The following is a 7,018-nucleotide window of genomic DNA, read 5'->3' on the forward strand; positions in this document are numbered from 1 at the left end:
TTAAATCAATTTGGAGGTGCGAAAATGCACTTGTTAGGAGGCACCACACTGCAAGAGCCATGGCATTGCTCTGCGGGGGGGCAACAGCCCACAGACACTTGATGCAGGGACGGGGGTTAGAGTATTCCTTCCACCACCAGCTCTCCAAGTTCCTTCAGCCACTGACTCTTAAACCAACCCAAACACTTTCTTGAACATTTTTTTAGCATGAGAACTGCTAATTTCACTGTGAATGTGGTCCTAGCCTATTTAATCAACATTGATTAATGTCTTTTCTAAATAAGCAAAGGCGGACAGAAAGGCTTATGCACTGACATAGTAAACCTGATTACAGCAATCCTGATTAAAGACTCCACACCCCAATTAATCTGTGCATAGCCACACCTGAGAGCCAGTCCTTTAGACAAAACCCCAGTGATGGTGCGCACGTTATGGGGTATTAGCCCACTTCTTTAGTATCTGAATGTTGGTTCTTATTTATCTTAGAAACAAAGAATCTTTTAAGTTGGAGAAGACCCTTAGTATCATTGTTTCCAGCTGTAACCCTAAGACTACCAAGTCCACTGCTAAACCATGTCCCTAAGTGCCGTGAATCTTCTTACTTCCTATCTAGGTACAACAGTGAGGAAACCTACAACATCTTCCCCAGAGGAGAAACATGACCCAACTGTGCCCACAATCAATCCAGTGACTTTTTTGCTTCTGCAGCAGAATGATTCCCCTTGTTAGGTACTCTGCCACAAACAGAGCCCAGATTGGTATTGCAGGACTGCTGATGTCCTGCTGATGTGAAAGTCAGGAAAAGCTCACATAAGCAGCAATACAAAAACCAGTCTCACCCACCTTTACCTTCTGCTAACAAGTGCCAGTGACAGCAAGAAAGGCTTCCATCTCACCAAAGCCTTAGGCAGTGTGATGCCACTCATCCTCTTGCATCTTCCCTTCTCTATCCTTCCCAAGGAAAGTCCTCAACACAGCAAAGAAGAGAACAAGTCAAAACACAGCAACTACTTAAATATGCTTTTGCCTTCTTTTCAGAAGAAAATTTTACCAAAGACCCTGACATGCAAGCCCAAGGCTGCATCTCACCCTGCCAAGAGGAAATGTAATCAGCAAAGCCCCTGGAGAACAGAGGGCAGCTGCTGTCACCTTCCCAGCTGTGCCAGCACCACCACTTTGATTTCAGCTGGGGAGCTAAAAGTGAAAAAAAATAGACAAAAAAGGATTTGGTTCCATTCTCCAAGCAACAAATGGGAATCCAAAATGATCTGCAGAGCAAAAAGGGCCTCATGCTTTGTCTTGCTTCTTTGAAATACATATAAAGAATAGCTTTAAAGAATGGTTCTTCTGTTTTCTATTTAACAATGGAAAGAAAAATATAAACTCGGTGTTTTTGCCCTCAACCACAAAGACTGCAAATTTATTTTGGGAGAAAGCAAAATGGCATCTCAAAGCATAACACATTCAAGACTCCAAGTGCTCCAAAAATAAACCCGAGCATCACAAGGCAGGCAGCACTGTAAGCAGACTCTGTGCAGGGACTGCCTGCCCCTGTCAGAGCAGATTTCGTGAGGCTTTATAGCAAAGTCATCTGGTGAAGACTTTGCTGTCTAATCTGCAAAGCACACCTGATATTGTAGGAAGAAATCTTGGATATACTCAATATTCACATCATCAGACTGGGGCTCCAAATAACATCGGGAACATTCTAAAGAGCTTATGAAAAAGGGAATGACTGGGGAAAGAAGGACAAAAAAGGGAATAAACTACAGGATGACACTTATATAGATGTAGTGGCTAACAAATGGCTTACCTGCTACCTGTAGAAACATGTTGTAAAATACTGGATCAGTTGTCTCTCAGTATTGGAGGCTCTACTGAATGCCTTGTTCTTGTATGGAGCACAAGGTAAACATGGTCCCTGTGGCGGAAAATTGGTAGGGGTTTGTTCCAACCACAAAAATGGATCATTTCTGGAATCAATACTCAAAGTCTATGTAATGCTATGTTAGGCTGCAAAATATGCATTGGGTTTCCTGAGTAAATCAATGTTTACACAATAAGAGCAAAAAAGAGGGGGAAAATTTTCTAAATACCATTGACCCTCACAATTTATTCGCTTTGCACTACTGAAGGAAAGAGGGGTAGTTTTGGGGTATAGAGGTTGGCTTCAGCAGAGTAGTCCACTCATGAGCCAGACAATCTTTACTGCAGGGTCTTATCTGCATTTTCTCTGTTGGAGGAGATTTTTGTAGAAATTATGATACTATTGTTTTGAGTAGATGTTAATAGCAATATCTAGACAAGCAGAGTAATTTTAGATGCTATGTTAAGGCTATAGCCCACAAATATCTACGCTTCTGAGTAAGGTGAATAAATACATCTCTGTGGGATCAATCCCCTGACTTGTTTTTTATCCTAAATCCTGGTTAAATAAAGGGTTCCATCACTTCCACTGCAACTCAACATTTAGGCTTTCTGGAAAACCAACAACAAATCTTTACATTCAGTGGAATGGCTTGTCGGGGGGAGTTATCCAGCATCCCCAGTCCCAGGCATGGCCTCTGCTCTTGGCCCCTTTGTGGTAGGGAGCCCAGGGGTCCCTGGCCTCCAGCCAGCTGTACCAAACATGCTGGGCTCCACACGGATACCTGGGGCTGTCGCTGTACCTGCTCCGCTTTTCACCTGAGCTTTTCTGCTTGGGAACAGCATACAGTCATTAATCACTACTCTGAGCAGCGTGATGGACTGGGACATGTTTAGGCTTTGGGAGGGAGGTGGGCGAGAAACAGTGGTTCGGTGGAATCCAGCTGTCGCTGTCTGCATCTCGTCCCCCTCACTTGAGCGGAAAACAACAGCAGCAACAAGCGGGGGCACAACATCGCCCGCTGCCTGCTCCCACTCACTTCAGGAAAAAAACAGCCTGCTCTGGGTTCCTCCTCACTTGTGTCAGCTTCCCACAGCACACCAGGCCTCCCACAGCACACCAGGCTTCCAGCACAGGAGGGGGGCCATGTCAGCCAAGCATAGCATCTCTCAGATGTGGGGAGGTTGCACATTAAACATCTTACTCATTCATTTCCGTGAACGATAGGCCTTACAGGAGTGCTTGAAGGGGTTGCAAGTGGTTATCGTTAGGGGATAAAGTTCACCTATAAGGAGTAATTGGCTGTAAGCAGAGGTTGTGTGTCAGAGTCACTTATTCACTATTTATTTCTCTGGGTTTCCACAATACTTAGGCGGTGCCCATCCAAAAAGCTCTGGGCTTGGCGCCATTATTTAAAACACACACACATTCATAGTTATCCAATCCCCCCGGCAACCTCACCCCCACCAACACCCAGCTGAGAGATTTAAGGAGCGGAAAAAGAAAGGGAAAAAAGGGAGGGAGGAAAGTAAGATGCAATCCCAGTGCCTGAGGTCCCCCTTGCCTGTCACACTCTTCTCTGGGAGGAGCAGGACCTTGCTATAATGCTCAGCTCCCCATACTCTCTCCATCTGCAATTGGCTGCCCAGACAGGACATGAGCAGGTCCCAAACCCCAGCTTTGGTTAATGGCACTACCGCAGCCTTACCCTGTAGCCAGACTCAGCTAAAGCCTCCTCGCATCCCTGCAGGTCACAGGGATGCGGGTGGCAATGCCAAGAACATGGATTTCTAAATCCTGGTTTCTGAGCAGTTAAACCAGGACGAGAGACCGTCTGCAAGCCGAGGGAGAGCTTTTTCTCAAGCCAGGAAAGGGAACAGTGCCTCTTAATATAGCAAGGGGAGTAATATAAAAAGAGTTTTCCCTATCTCCCACCTCCCGTCCCTCCTACAGACTGACTTATTTTAGTGCCTGGCTACACCCCGGCATGCAGAAAACCATTTGGGTTGCCAAATGCCTGTTTCAGAAGACAATTTACATAGACAAAATAATTGTGTTTTATTCACTGCTCCTCACTGGAGCACCTGAGACTGAGGCTGGCCAGAAACCTCACTGACAGTCCCTGAAGTTTCAGCTAATTTCACTGGCTGATTAGGCACAGACTGTGACTTTTGGCTCCTGCCCCAAATCCCAGGGAGCTTCTCTGGTCCTGGCTATGCCTACAAGCACGCCGGTGGCTGGGTGTCCTGATTTCGCTGGGATAGAATCATAGCATCAGTTTTCTGTTCAAGAAAGCTGCATTTCCGCAAAGACTACAGCACTCAGTTTCAGGGGAACTAAGTTGATCAGACACTTTGCTTTAGTTTTTGGCCCGTGCTAGTGTGCAGCGATTGAGGCCTTTAGCAGTTTTGAGTTAGACAGGTGCAGCAGCTGAGGGGAGTGAAAACCAGGGCAGCTGACTCAAGCTGGCCAACAGAATTATCCCATACTATAAATGTCACGCTCACTATAAAATGAGGATTTTGCTGGGGACGGCCCCCTTTCCTCAATGGTTGCAATCTCTGGAGGGTCTTCCCCATTGTTCTGCTCCCAAGGCCAACTCCCCTGCTCATTGCAATCACTGTGTCGGCCAAGTATAATTTTGCATACTTTATATTAATACTGCTACTAGTATTGGGTTCTATTATTATTATTAAATCGGTTTCTATTTCAACCCATGGGTCTCCTTTTCTTTTCCTGATTCCCTTCCCCAAGGGGGGAGGAGTCATCAGGTGGTAGAACAACTGCCTAAACCACAACACCAGGCTGCAGGAGAGGGATGCTGCGGGGCATGGGTGTTGTGTCCCTGCCTGCCCTGGCAGCCTGCAAGGGGTCAAGGAGAGGTGTTCAATGGGTGGTGGATACACAATGCCATGGCTGTCAGCAACCTGCAGTCTTTGAGTTTGGAGTGAAGAAAGCAAGACCCCAGCATCAGGGAACTAAGGAAACCTTCCCTCCTACACCAAATTTTTTCAGCACAGGGACACATCAGTCAAGCCCATAAATTAAGACCACAAAGTCATAAATTAAGACCACAGAGGATGTTTGTATGCAGTTTCAGAAAATGTCTGAATGAGTAAATCTCTCTTGCAAGGAAATTCTGCACCTTACCCACTTTTTAATGGACATCAGCGTTCCCCTCCTAGTCCCAGCAGAACAAAACTCTTATTGTCCTTTGACACAGGGCACAGCTGCAAGAGCACCTCTGCATCCCAGGTGGCTGTGCACCAAGAACTCCAAGCTAACAAGAGCTGTTTCTTAATTTCTGGCCAAACTAATATATGCCCAACCTAAACCATTGTATGATTCTATGTTTCTATGCCATCACAAAGGCACTTGCAACAGAGTCCATTTGTTGATGAAACATGTGGATTGATGAAAATTTCTACTTTAAAAATGAAGGTTTCTCTGTTTTCTTAAAAAAAATCATTCCTATTTTATGGAGTTTCCTTCTAATAATATTATTTTTACCTATTAAATTACATGTCAGAAGAAGTTATTGTATCATGTCATATTATGACAAGAATAATAGTTGAGATATTCTCATTTTATTTTCCATCACAATCACAAAGAGCAGCTGTTATCTGCTACTATTTGAGATATCTTTTCTTTGTTCTAGATCAAAGTGGCTCCTGTTTGTGCACCAGCGAAGCTGTCAAACCGTTTCGTTACAACACAAACAGGAGCCACTTTGATCTAGAAACAAAGGCAAGGTAGTTTAATCAGTATCAAGCCCAAACCACTCTTAATTAAAAAAAATAAATTGTTGAAGCTCTTATGTCATATTGTGATGTGTCAGTAATTGTACGGCAGATCATGCACTGCCTTCACGGGTATGACATGACATCCCTATGCACAAATCACATTTAGAAAACCAAATTTTTCCTCAAAATTCTAAAAAACCCAGATTTTTCAAAAATTCCAGTTTACGGAAAACTGAAAATATTTGAGTTTGTTCTGATTCAGCAGCTATAAATTATTTCCCCTTGTGATATTTCATAAGAATCCTGAAATCTGATGAGCTTTATACCTCTATCACTTACTGGTTTTCCAAAATGTTATCTTCAAATGACTTCTGCTAAAGCCTGATATTTTTAGCAATGTGTTATGACATGAATTTGCTGAATTCTTTCTGAACCAGCAGATCTCCATGGGAAAAAATAAGCAGCAGATTTCAAAGGCATGCTTCAGTTTCATAAAGAAGGTCCCAAGACAAATAACCTAAAATTTTTCCTCAAATTTATAAGTTTATAGATTAAAGTACCAAAATAAAATTATTCTGATAAAAATATAAAAATAAAGCATTTTTATTTGAATTGCATAAAATAAACTTTTAAGAAGTTCAAAAGACATTTTGAAATCCTTAATTTCACAGAAGATTACAGGTTTAGGGTTGAAGCAATATTCCTTTGTTTTTCTCATCAGCTTCACTGGCTCTCTCTTTTGCTGAATAGGAAAGCAGAAACCCCATAATCTCCAGCTTGTAGAAACGTTTCCTCACTGGAGGCTGCAGTAGCAGCAGGAGAGATAGGAAGAACCCTGGGTTTGTGCTTTCCTCTGGAGAAAAAAGCTCCCTGAGAAACCCTGTCTCCAGCTCCTGTACTGCAGGAGCAGTACTCCCTCTTGTTTGCTGCCCTTCAGTCTTGATCATTGCCTTTATTTATGCAAACTTGAAGGTGTATATTTTAAAAGACTGTTTCAGCAGATGCAAAGCACAACAGCTGGATATTAATGCAACTTGGCATCACAACGCTTTTGGGGCTTTTATTTTTTTTTAATTAACGCTCTACCATATTACAACAAGGAAATAGTTTCTCTTTTATTACCATCCTAAACCAGAGCCAAGTATTAAATAAGATTTAATTTAATTAGTTCTTATATTCTCCTCTCTTGCAGGATTATTCAGTAACACAAGGTTTTTACCCAGCTCCCTTTCTCGCAGGCAGATAAAAATCCTGCTGATGGTGGTGGGAACACATCAGACACCTAATTTACATGCGAGACATGTTATTGGGTTATGAAAAGTAGAGATATTTTCAACCAGTCCTGTGGTTCACCTCTTGCTCTGCTGTGCTTTCACAAGCTGCTCCGCTCTACACGCTCTTCCGCAGT

Source organism: Mesitornis unicolor, unplaced genomic scaffold (genome assembly GCF_000695765.1).
Source record: "Mesitornis unicolor isolate BGI_N332 unplaced genomic scaffold, ASM69576v1 scaffold12569, whole genome shotgun sequence".
Lineage (NCBI taxonomy): Eukaryota > Metazoa > Chordata > Aves > Mesitornithiformes > Mesitornithidae > Mesitornis > Mesitornis unicolor.